At 39.7% G+C, this 13,170-nt stretch overlaps 1 protein-coding gene across 1 annotated transcript in view; it reads left to right on the forward strand.

The window, feature by feature from the left end:
* Positions 1-13,170, forward strand: part of rabgap1l (RAB GTPase activating protein 1-like) — a 239,380-nt gene that overhangs the window by 135,135 nt on the left and 91,075 nt on the right. The gene's annotated exons all lie outside the window — the stretch shown is intronic.

The raw sequence follows: 13,170 nt of genomic DNA on the forward strand, positions 1-13,170 counted from the left end.
GCACTGTGTTAGTCTGGAGTGTTTGGAATTTGAGTGGCAATAAAGGTTGACATTTTCTGTGCAGATACATTGCTACATGCTAAGATATATTTTTATCCCCGATCTTTCATGTTTCATGCATTTTTTAGTGTCCATTTGATACACACTGGTGCCTCAATTTACGGGCACATTGTGTTCCACGACCAAGCTCGTAACTCAAAATACTTGTATCTCAAATCAGCCACGCCCATTAAAATTCATTGAAATCAATTCAATCCGGGCTTTGCCCTCCCAAAACATTACAAATTTAACATGCCACGTGCCTTTTGAAGAAAAATCTGACTTTTAGAGAATAATTATTGTTTGAATTGGTGATTAGTAAAGCATACTTTTGTAGGTGTCCCCTTTTGGCTGCTTCTCTGTCGGGTAACAATACGATCAATGAAACACATTTTCGACTGACAAACCGAAGAAGTCAGAGACTGTTTTTACTGGTTTGGTTCTTTGGTTCGGTCGTCCACTTAGTCTATTTTCTACTAACGTTCTCAGTGCTAGTGGTTGGAGGGCAGGATTGTGTCGATCACTTGCTGTGGGTGTGGACAAATGCTTCTTCAACCTGTGGCAAAAATCACCTAAAATATTGCGTGTAACTTAAAGCAAAACAAGCTGATACACAGCTCACATCCTAAAATACAGGTAGGTTAAAGGGGACTAAAGGTGGGGAAAATAATCGATTTTCAGATGCATCGCAATTCAGACATGGACGATTATAAAATCGATTAGATAACATCAATAATCGATGTATTTATTGTAAATAAAGTAATGCAGACAGTTCGAAAATTTAGTTGACTGTAGTGAGCCACCTCACTGAGAGATCTGACCAGCTTCTTTATTTTAGGGAATTTATGTTCCAGTTTTGCACACATTTCCAATATTTGATAAATGTTGGAATTAATTTAACTGTTTCCTATTACAAATGTACTGTTTTTTAAAATTGCAAGTGATAAACGCTTATTAAGTGAAACGGGGGGAAAAAAAAGTATCAATACTGCATCAATATTAATTAATTATAGACGCATCAATAATCGATTTTTAATCGAATAGTAGCTTCCGAATCGTAATCGGAATTGAATCATGAGGTGCCCAAAGATTCCCACCTCTAAAGAGGACCTATCATGCAAACCAACTTTCCTTACCTATAGGTACCTGTTTTAGTGTTTTTGGGAACTGCATAAGTCCCGGAAATTTTAAATCAGACCATGGAGGCATGGCGTAGATATTTATAGAACAATCTTACCTTTCTTTATACTTCTTCCAAACAAACCGGAATTTGCCCAATTTTTGACGTTTTTCCCATGTGTGTTGTCAGCGGATAGCTCCATACATGGTAGAGATTTACACGCAGAGCTTTGTGCGAGTCCGCCATTGTAGTCCGACGCTGTAGTAAATAATGGATTTTTTTTTCTCTATTCTCTTGTTGTGGGGCAGACTGTCTTGTACATGCACAGGCATCTTGTGCTATTGCCATTTCTAATACAAAGTAGAGTACACCCAAAGAGGTTCATTAGGTCTTCAAAAAATTATGCAATTTTGTTATTCTTATAGCCAGACCTGACCAAATTAGAGTACAGTTTGAACTTGTATCAGACTCAATATGGAAGTGCTAAAAACTACCACATGGCTGGGAGAAAGGAGACACAGTCGAAGTGGAGGCACTTAAATAAGACCACCCACAAAACGGTGCATCCAGAAGAGACAGTCCGAAAGCGGCTTGAAGATGGTCTGTAAAACATAATCTATGCAAAATTACATGTTATATAGACCACAAGGAAGTGTTTTAACTGTCTGAAAAAAACAAACATAATTTGACCCCTTTAAAGGCCTACTGAAACCCACTACTACCGACCACGCAGTCTGATAGTTTATATATCAATGATGAAATCTTAACATTGCAACACATGCCAATACGGCTGGGTTAGATGAGTAAAGTGCAATTTTGAATTTCCCGCGAAATATCCTGCTGAAAACGTCTCGGTATGATGACGTTTGCGCGTGACGTCACGGATTGTAGCGGACATTTTGGGACAGCATTGTTGTGGCCAGCTATTAAGTCGTCTGTTTTCATCGCAGAATTCCACAGTATTCTGGACATCTGTGTTGGTGAATCTTTTGCAATTTGTTTAATGAACAATGGAGACAGCAAAGAAGAAAGCTGTAGGTGGGAAGCAGTGTATTAGCGGACGGCTGCAGCAACACAAATTGTAGCCGGTGTTTCATTGTTTACATTCCCGAACGATGACAGTCAAGCTTTACCATTGGCCTGTGGAGAACTGGGACAACAGAGACTCTTACCAGGAGGACTTTGAGTTGGATATGCGGTACCGTGAGTACGCAGCTGCGGCTTCCAAACATTTGATCGCTTGCCCGTACGTGCGTGCCGCTATGTACATGTCACGTACGTAACTTTGGGGACTTTGGGGAAATATATGTGCTGTATGAACTTTGCGGAGGTGAACGGTACTTTGGGCTGTGGGATTGAGTGTGTTGTGCGGGTGTTTGATTTGTATTGGCGGGTTATATGGACGGGAGGGGGAGGTGTTTGTTATGCGGGATTAATTTGTGGCATATTAAATATAAGCCTGGTTGTGTTGTGGCTAATAAAGTATATATATGTCTTGTGTTTATTTACTGTTTTAGTCATTCCCAGCTGAATATCAGGTACCACCCGCCTCTCACAGCATCTTCCCTATCTGAATCGCTTCCACTGCCCTCTAGTCCTTCACTCTCACTTTCCTCATCCACAAATCTTTCATCCTCGCTCAAATTAATGGGGAAATCGTCGCTTTCTCGGTCCGAATCGCCCTCGCTGCTGGTGGCCATGATTGTAAACAATGTGCAGATGTGAGGAGCTCCACAACCTGTGACGTCACGCTACTCCCGGTACAGGCAAGGCTTTTTTATCAGCGACCAAAAGTTGCGAACTTTATCGTCGATGTTCTCTACTAAATCCTTTCAGCAAAAATATGGCAATGTCGCGAAATGATCAAGTATGACACATAAAATGGACCTGCTATCCCCGTTTAAATAAGAAAATCGCATTTCAGTAGGCCTTTAAGGTACTTCTAAGTCGCAGTACCACTGCATATGTACAGTAGTTAACCTGAGAACCAGCATCCTGTGCAGTGAACATTTGTTTGTGGTCTTTTGTCAGAGTTGCACATTATGGAAAAAATGATGTGTTAGGTATGTCTTTACAAATGTCCACTGCAATGGCTACATCAAGATAAGTCTTTTTTGTAAACAAGTTTTACCTTCTTTCTCATGGGTGTAATTATCACACATTTTTTCTTCAACTTGGAGAGCAAATGGAAAACCATTAAAATGGCTTTCTGCTAAGATGAGCTTTGTTTATGTGGTACTGCATCGGGTGGCTGGTCTTATCACAGCAACAGATTCTCTGTCACTCTTGCTGCTCCAGTCTAAGAATGGAACAAACACATTGCCTATTGCCCTTTGGATCGCCTTGAACGTCTTTTCCACTGAGTGAACTGTGGCAGCAGTGGACAAATCGGTCCTTTGGATCCTTTGGATGGTAGTGATAATAGCGATGATGCTGAACTTTCAACTTCTGTCTGCGACACTTTGACAGCTTCTATATCTTTCTTCTGACCCCAGATTATCTATCCAGAATTTAACTCTAGCATACCATCATTTCATTGTTCATTTCAGTAGAGGTCAAAGGAACTTGCTCGAAAGTAAAGTAGACCTTTTCTGTTCCATATAATTTGGTGCCAAGAGCTGCAATCCAACAATACAGGGGTCCTCAACCATCGGATGATTTGGCATTGGGCAACAAAGACTACTGTGTAAAAATGACAACTTTATGATAACTCCTCTTGCACCATTCAGAACACAAAATATTACAGCTGTACGACTAAAAAGTATGGGAGAAAGTACCTCTTGTGACCTTTTTCAGCAACGATTAAAAGAGCGTTTCAAGAGTCTTTATTGCTACTTGTAATTTGCAATCTCCAAATCTGCTCTGTTTATCCTAGTAACTGGCTTCAGGTTTCAATGTATCACAGATAAGAGCATCATCAGGGCTCTGACTGATTCCCTTTTACCAGTTGTATTATATTCAACATATGTATATGGCATTATTGACAGTGGGAACTAACTGCACAAATCGATAAACAGTGGTAACTTCAGATAAGAGTTTAATTGGTTCTGTGATGCAGTTCGCACCTCCAAGAACTTGTATTGCGAAACAGCAATGCCCATTGAAAGAATTGAAATCAATTTAATCAGTGCTTGGTCCACCAAAAACACCACAATTTTAACATGTAAAACGCCTTTTAAAAATAGTTGGGAAAATACATTTTTCTTTAAAAAACATGAAATAGAATGTACTACAAACAGCTACTGTACAGTAGATCACCAATTTACAGTATTTACCTTGGTGAGCAGATTTCTACGGTGTCTTCTTTCAGCTGCTTCTTCGTCAAACACACCATCAGCAGCTTTTCCATATTTACATTGATAAATGTCCACCGTTAAGATATCATTCTATCATCCTTGGCTAATGTTAAACCCATTCTGCAGACTAGCAGCGATATGGTCGTACTGCTTCGGCAAGTTGACTACACACTCGGTCATGTTTTTAATTATTTATTCCTTTAATTCAATGCTTAATCATATTTTTTTTCAGCACTGTCCTTCACACTTACTTTATTCTTTCCAATGGTTGATAAAACAAAGTTACAATCGATCTTTAGCTTTGAGCTAATACTAGCGAGTAAGACCAGATGTTTTGGTCAGATCCTACGGAGTTCCCTGTGGCATTTGCAACGCCAGCTAAAGGTGGGAAGGCTCTTAACCCACATTTTTGCTCCTAACCTAAAGCATAACAAATAGCCAAGTGACAACTCGTATGCCGAAAAACTTGAGCTGGGGCACTCGTATCCCAATGTACTACTGTATAGAGCAGTGGTCACCAACCTTTTCCAGCCCAAGACCCTGGTGTCATTCTACGGTTGGGGTGTCACTGATGTCATATTAATACTTTTTATCCTAATATTTTTGCGATCAACCGGTAGGGTCCCAAAGATTGACTGGTCGATCGCAATCGACGGGTTGGCGTTCCCTGGTACAGAGTATAGAAACTTTATCAATTGTTACACTTCAGCTCTCACACCAACAACAACAGTCTGCCACAACCCAGATCCGTATGGTTGTTTTCATTTGCCTTTATGGTTCAGCATAAGGATGACTGGGCAAAAATATCAAGCTTAGTTATGGGTTTGTGTTCGTCATTCCATTATTTTTGTGTTTGTAGAACAGTGCACATCGGGGAGGTAGAACGGGGCTACTCTGACAGAAAATTGATGGTGCTGATGAGGCTGCAGTTCCTGCTGAACACCTCAGCCTCCCTGCAGAGATTAAAGAGCTGCTAGCATCAGCATTCGCATGCTTCACTTTGACACATTCCTCCAAATGAGCAGCACAGAACTCGTGTTTGGATAGTACTTAGTTGGAATAAGCATACAATTACTAGCTTGCATATTTAGTGTATTAAAATAACAGTCCACTCCAAAGTGTCACTGATATTCACCAAACCAGTTCAGATCCCTTTCATATTGCTTCTGCTGACCATTGTATGTCAGATGTGTTATACTGTCCGGCCCGCCAAAGCTTTTCATTTGGCCCTCCGAACATCACCCAAATAGGCTTGATGAAACCATTAAAACTAGGGTTGATCATGTATGTAGTACTCCCGCCAGCCCGCAGGGGGAAACAGCGAGGCATATGTGTCACTATGAAGCATCGGTGGGCTGAGTAGAAAAAGACTACGCATTCAACCCTGGAAAAAAAATCTAAATAAATTGCAAAAATCTGACTTTTTACAACAACAAAGTATGAATGTTCTACCCCGAGCAAGGATGGAGTCATTGTTTTCTGGCGGACCTTTTAAGCAATTGACACATTGATCCATAGCTTCATCATGAAACTTGGTCAAACATCCGTAAGTAAATATAATTTGTGTAAAAAGATTTTTAGTTTTTGTATTGAAATCGCTGACTATATGATGTCTTGTTTATTCGTGGTTGTATTCGTATTTGTCTGAGAGTAACTTTAAAGGCCTACTGAAATGAGATGTTCTTATTTAAACGGGGATAGCAGATCCATTCTGTGTCATACTTGATCATTTCGCGATATTGCCATATTTTTGCTGAAAGGATTTAGTAGAGAACATCGACATTGCAACTTTTGGTCGCTGATAAAAAAGCCTTGCCTGTACCGGAAGTAGCATGACGTCACAGGTTGTGGAGCTCCTCACATCTGCACATTGTTTACAATCATGGCCACCAGCAGCGAGGGCGATTCGGACCGAGAAAGCGACGATTTCCCCATTAATTTGAGCGAGGATGAAAGATTTGTGGATGAGGCAAGTGAGAGTGAAGGACTAGAGGGCAGTGGAAGCGATTCAGATAGGGAAGATGCTGTGAGAGGCGGGTGGTACCTGATATTCAGCTGGGAATGACTAAAACAGTAAATAAACACAAGACATATATATACTCTATTAGCCACAACACAACCAAGCTTATATTTAATATGCCACAAATTAATCCCGCACAACAAACACCTCCCCCCCGTCCATACAACCCGCCAATACAAATCAAACACCCGCACAACACACTCAATCCCACAGCCCAAAGTACCGTTCACCTCCGCAAAGTTCATACAGCACATATATTTCCCCAAAGTCCCCAAAGTTACGTACGTGACATGCACATAGCGGCATGCACGTACGGGCAAGCGATCAAATGTTTGGAAGCCGCAGCTGCGTACTCACGGCACCGCGTATCCAACTCAAAGTCCTCCTGGTAAGAGTCTCTGTTGTCCCAGGCCAATGGTAAAGCTTGACTGTCATCGTTCGGGAATGTAAACAATGAAACACCGGCTACGTGTTTGTGTTGCTGCAGCCGGCCGCTAATACACCGCTTCCCACCTACAGCTTTCTTCTTTGCTATCTCCATTGTTCATTAAACAAATTGCAAAAGATTGATGGAAGATGGAATTTTGCGATGAAAACAGACGACTTAATAGCTGGCCACAATGCTGTCCCAAAATGTCCGCTACAATCCGTGACGTCACGCGCAAACGTCATCATACCGAGACGTATTCAGCAGGATATTTCGCGGGAAATTTAAAATTGCACTTTACTAATCTAACCCGGCCGTATTGGCATGTGTTGCAATGTTAAGATTTCATCATTGATATATAAACTATCAGACTGTGTGGTCGGTAGTAGTGGGTTTCAGTAGGCCTTTAAAACCCCGTTTCACACATGTAGTGCTAAATTTCACCAGTAGAGAGCGACAACACTAATAGTGATAAGTCACATACAATGTTTGGTGTGAGAATGTTGTGTAATTTCTATATGTGTAAACATTTAAAGTTTATTATGTGAATATATTAACACTAAACCTTCTATTTTACTTATGTAAAATACACAATGGACGTTATACTTTTGTTATGTTTATTTTATGTTTATATTTTCAGTCTTACAAACCTAAATGAAGGAAGAAGTATAAAGAAATAAAACTAAGGAAGGAAAATAATTCAAAAGAAGGAACATCAATCCTCAACAAAAAATAGAGCTTCCTTTTCTTCATACTGTTAACTAGCTGCACACGCTGGACACGAGTAACGAGGACAGAATAATTAATTTATTGACAGTGCAGTGTGAAAGCCGATGTGTTAACTTTGCAATTAAGTAAACACAGTTTTAGAGAAATATAACCTGCGGAAGGTACTTTCTGACTAAACATCCACATTTCTATGTCCGACCCCTGAGCCCTTGGGCTTTTGAAACTGCGGCCCTCTTTACGATGTAGTTGAATAGCCCAGATGTACATGTATGTTTTGGAAATGTTACTATTGGTATACTGCATATTATCCTTTTTAGGGTCATAGCTGAGCTGGAGCCTATTCCAATTGACTTGGCTGAGAGACGGTGTACACACTTGACTGGTCAATGCACATTCTATGATACAGCAAAAAGTATAAATTGAGAAAATCTATATCAATATAGGTAATCTTTAAACATGCAGTATACTATACTGCACCCTTGATTTTATTTTAGTTGTGTTATTGAACTCATTATATTCTGAATAAAGTGGCATGTTGGTATATTAGATGAGTAACAACATATCAGGATGAAATGCGTAAATTATAAGCTAAAATTGTTAGTGGGAGACTTTCTTTTCACTAAATACTTTACGACGAAGCAGCTTCTAAGTCCGGGGAAATAAAGTGTTTCAGTTCCACTTCCTTGTAGGGTTTTTGAGTAATGAGGCTCCTAATTAGCAGGGACATGCAAGGTTTATTAAATCAAAGTGTTTGCGACTTTCAATGCCAAGCAGATTCTTATTAGTGCTCATTGATATTTGCTTGGGAATTACAGAATATGTGTTCGTCATTTATTAGGTTGCTTGTGAAGAATATGCATTTATGACTATATTTTATTAGCGATTTTCTTACATGTAGTTTGTGTCAATTGGACTTAGCACGTTTGCCACTTGACAATGTTTTTTTATTGCGCTACGTTATTCTTTCTTAAATTGATGCAGATGGCAAATTTAGAGTACATGGGAAATGTGACTATTAAATATTCTATAATCCCTATAAAATCTTAGTTCCTTATAACTGCTGTATGTCACGGATAGGCAGATGCCTGCAGGTCCTTAACTTTTTACTGTGCTGCAAGCATTACGTCTTGCCCTCTTCCAAGTTTAAACTACACTCAACATAACACACACGTACGCTCATTTTTTATTTTTTGGTAAGGTAACGAAAGTCAATTGGCAAGTTAAGTTATTAAAGTTGTCTATCGTAACAACGGCATGACTTTAAGTTGTTGATGGCTTCATTAAGAGTACTTTTGTGAGTTTGCACGCACTCCTTGATTGCATATGTGTATGCAATAACTGTAAGCAACAACCATGAAAGCCAATTGTTTTACATGGCCCTGATGACAATTTTTATTCAATTACATTTATGTTCAATCTCTTCTTTTAAACTTCTAATTTTAACACATGTTATTGTTAAAATGTTTTTATTGTGAGCCGGTGACAAAATCCATTCTCTTTTACACAATTGTGCATGCTATATGAGGCTGAACACTGTATCGTACTATAAGTTTTTTTATATCGGTTGATATCGATAATTAATGATATTTTTTATTGTCTAAAACAGACTTGGAAACACTAATCCATGCTTTGGTCTCCAGCAGGTTAGATTATGGTAATAGGCTTCTCACAAGCTGTAAAGCAGATACAGTACATCTAGATCCTAGAATGCTCCTGCTTAAGTCCTGACTAGATCCAGGAAATACGACCATATTAGTCCAGTGCTTGGGTCACTGCACAGGTATTTTCATGGTCTTGTGCCAAAGTACACCTCTGACATGTTAGAGCCATATGAACCATCTCGGGCTATGAGAACCTCAATGAGTGCTCTCCTGCTGGTGCCCAGAATTTGGACTAAAGATAGTGAGGCTTAAAATCTGGAATAGACTTCCTGAAGATGTGACGTAATGTTCAAATCCAGGCTGTTTTATTTAACTGTGCAAATGACAAATGAAAATATTTGAGCTACACTTTTTGATTTGAATTCTTCTGATTTTTTTAAAAATTCATTTCAGATTTTCTAGCATGGCTTTCTGTGACATTTAGCCAGAGGTTACAAAGTGCAGTAGCTTAGCGCTTTCAAATCTGTGTACTCTGTGTCCATCCCTGGGTTCAAATTGTTTATTTGAAGCACAATGCATATTTAAATGTTATTTAAATGCTATGCGCGTTTCTATACGAGATTCAACTGTGCAACTTCATAGATTATTTAAATGTTTGGCCCCACTGCGACATGAGCAATCAGGCTCCAATATATATTCTTATACACATTTAAAAGGTCACATGATTAAAGAAGCTGCCTTTTTAGTCAAATTAAATGCTGTAAAGTTGCTATAGGAAAAAATGCAGTGCATTGAAGCGACAGCAGTAATAAAAGCAAACACAAGGATCTGCAGGAGAAGGGAAAAATTAGGGCTGTGAAAACTGAGTTAACTCATTTGATTAACCACAAAGATTAATCTCATACAGAATAATCATCGAATTTATTAAGTTAAGCATTTATTATTTATTATGGCGTCGATCGCAAGGGTCTGAATGTCACTGTTACAGAGAAAAACATTTGCGCGCTATTTGCATCAAATGCTCTGCAAACATTCCGTGAGGAGGAAAAAGAAACATCGAACTTTAACACATCAAACCTTATCAGCCCCCTGAAATACCAGCATCGCTACAACAGTGTTTTAAAAGCCTACCAAGACACCTGTTGCTGAAGAACCTGCCCCAAAGCCACCTGCAAAGAAAGGTGTGCACAAACTAATTAATCTAAAATAAATAAAAAATAGACATATATTGTGCATAAGTTATCGGTTGTCAGTAGAGATGTCCGATAATGGCTTTTTTGCCGATATCCGATATTCCGATATTGTCCAACTCTTAATTACCGATTCCGATATCAACCGATACCGATATATACAGTTGTGGAATTAACACATTATTATGCCTAATTTTGTTGTGATGCCCCGCTGGATGCATTAAGCAATGTAACAAGGTTTTCCAAAATAAATCATCTCAAGTTATGGAAAAAAATGCCAACATGGCGCTGCCATACTTATTATTGAAGTACAAAGTGCTTTTTTTTTTTTAACATGCCTCAAAACAGCAGCTTGGAATTTGGGACATGCTCTCCCTGAGAGAGCATGAGGAGGTTGAGGTGGGCAGGGTTGGGGGGGCGAGGTTGAGGTGGGGGGGGGGGGGGGTGGTTGTAGGGGGTGTATATTGTAGCGTCTCGGAAGAGTTAGTGCTGCAGGGGGTTCTGGGTATTTGTTCTGTTGTGTTTGTTGTATTACGGTGCGGATGTTCTCCCGAAATGTTTGTCATTCTTGTTTGGTGTGGGTTCACAGTGTGGCGCATATTTGCAACAGTGTTAAAGTTGTTTATACGGGCACCCTCAGTGTGACCTGTATGGCTGTTGACCAAGTATGCCTTGCATTCACTTGTGTGTGTGTGTGTGTGTGTGTGTGTGTGTGTGTGTGTGTGTGTGTGTGTGTGTGTGTGTGTGTGTGTGTGTGTGTGTGTGTGTGTGTGTGTGTGTGTGTGTGTGTGTGTGTGTGTGTGAAAAGCTGCAGATATTATGTGATTGGGCCGGCACGCAAAGGAAGTGCCTTTAAGATTTATTGCCGCTCTGTACTCCTCCCTACGTCCGTGTACACAGCGGCGTTTTAAAAAGGCATAAATTTATATTTTTGAAACCGATACCGATAATTTTGAAACCGATAATTTCCGATATTACATTTTAAAGCATTTATCGGCCGATAATATCGGCAGTCCGATATTATCGGACATCCCTAGTTATCAGTATTGGTCTTAAGAAAATAATCCCTAAATGTTATAATTACGTTTTTGTTGAATTCTGGACCAAATGTCAGAAGTATTGTTTTTATTTTTAATTGGCTTCAGGATTATAAGGGGATCTTTGAAAAATGTTATTACCTGTAAAGGGAGTCCGTGGTCCAAACATGTTGGAACCCCTGCCTTAGGCACAGTATCCCTAATGTAGACTGAACCAAAATCCAAAACCCAAACTATGTAACTATGTATGACATTTTTATCTTGACATCTTCTACCATGACATCATCCTGCGCTAAAAGGCTGTTTCCTCGTATTCCAAAGTAAAGGCCCTTTCCATTTCCAAGATATATTTCTGCAAATTGATTCCGAGAAGTACCAGGCAGCTTGCGTTCTATCACGCCATAACACTAGGGAGGCTTTTAATATTCATTATGCAGCATATCAATGACCGCAAACATACTGTACAGGCAGAGTGATAAATAAATATCTTCAGTAACAAGAAGAGCAGAGTCCTGCAACAGATGGTAGGGCTCAAACAGACAACCCAACCTCAACATCATCCAGTCGGTTTGTGATTTTATGATTAGACAGACATGGGCGGCCTAAATCCACAGACAGTTCTGTGGCAGCAAGAACCTTCAACTTTAAACAAGGAGAATTCCCACAACTTCAAAGGAAAACCCAGTATGAGGAAAGTGGAATGGAGGTTAAAGGAACATACAGGATGACTGCACAAGCTGGATAATGCAGCAATTTTGCGGCAATGCCACTCCGTAAGATGATTCTGCCATATTTTTTTTTTTTGTACTCAGAAAGTAGCAATAGACATGACATTTCTCTCCCATACTCCCTTCCCTCTCTTTGATATCCTCGGCCTTAATTTTCTTTCTGATAAATACATCAAGGCCAGTCAGGCTCAGGGTTGGTTCATCTGCAGCTTACAGTGAGTTATAAAACTGAGCTCAAGAAAAACAATGAGGACAAACACAAGTATGCTGGATGGAGATGCACATAAAAATTAGCACTTTGGAGATGTTCCTGCAAAACTGGAAATATAATAGGAATACATATTTTCAATGTATGAATAATCAGCGCACCTAACGTTTTAGATGGTGTTAATAACTAATTACCGTATTTTCCGGACTATAAGGCGTACTTAAAATCCTTTTTTTTTTCCCTCAAACTCGACAGTGCGCCCTATAACCCGGTGCACCGAATGTACGGAATAATTCTGGTTTTGCTTACCGACCTTGAAGCTATTTCATTTGGTACATGGTGAAATGATAAATGTGACCAGTAGATGACAGATACGTGTAGACTGCAATATAAATAAATGATAAATGGGTTATACTTGTATAGCGCTTTTCTACCTTCAAGGTACTCAAAGCGCTTTGACAGTATTTCCACATTCACCCATTCACACACTGATGGAGGGAGCTGCCATGCAAGGCGCTAACCAGCACCCATCAGGAGCAAGGGTGAAGTGTCTTGCCCAAGGACACAACGGACGTGACTAGGATGGTAGAAGGTGGGGATTGAACCCCAGTAACCAGCAACCTTCCGATTGCTGACACAGCCACTCTACCAACTTCGCCACGCCGCCCCCATATGATGAAATAATAAATATGTAATAATAATAAATATGATGGCAGTCACACACAAGAGATACGTGTAGACTGCAATATGACTCAAGTAAACAACACCAACATTT

The sequence above is a fragment of the Entelurus aequoreus genome, linkage group LG19, assembly GCF_033978785.1.
Source record: "Entelurus aequoreus isolate RoL-2023_Sb linkage group LG19, RoL_Eaeq_v1.1, whole genome shotgun sequence".
Classification (NCBI taxonomy): domain Eukaryota; kingdom Metazoa; phylum Chordata; class Actinopteri; order Syngnathiformes; family Syngnathidae; genus Entelurus; species Entelurus aequoreus.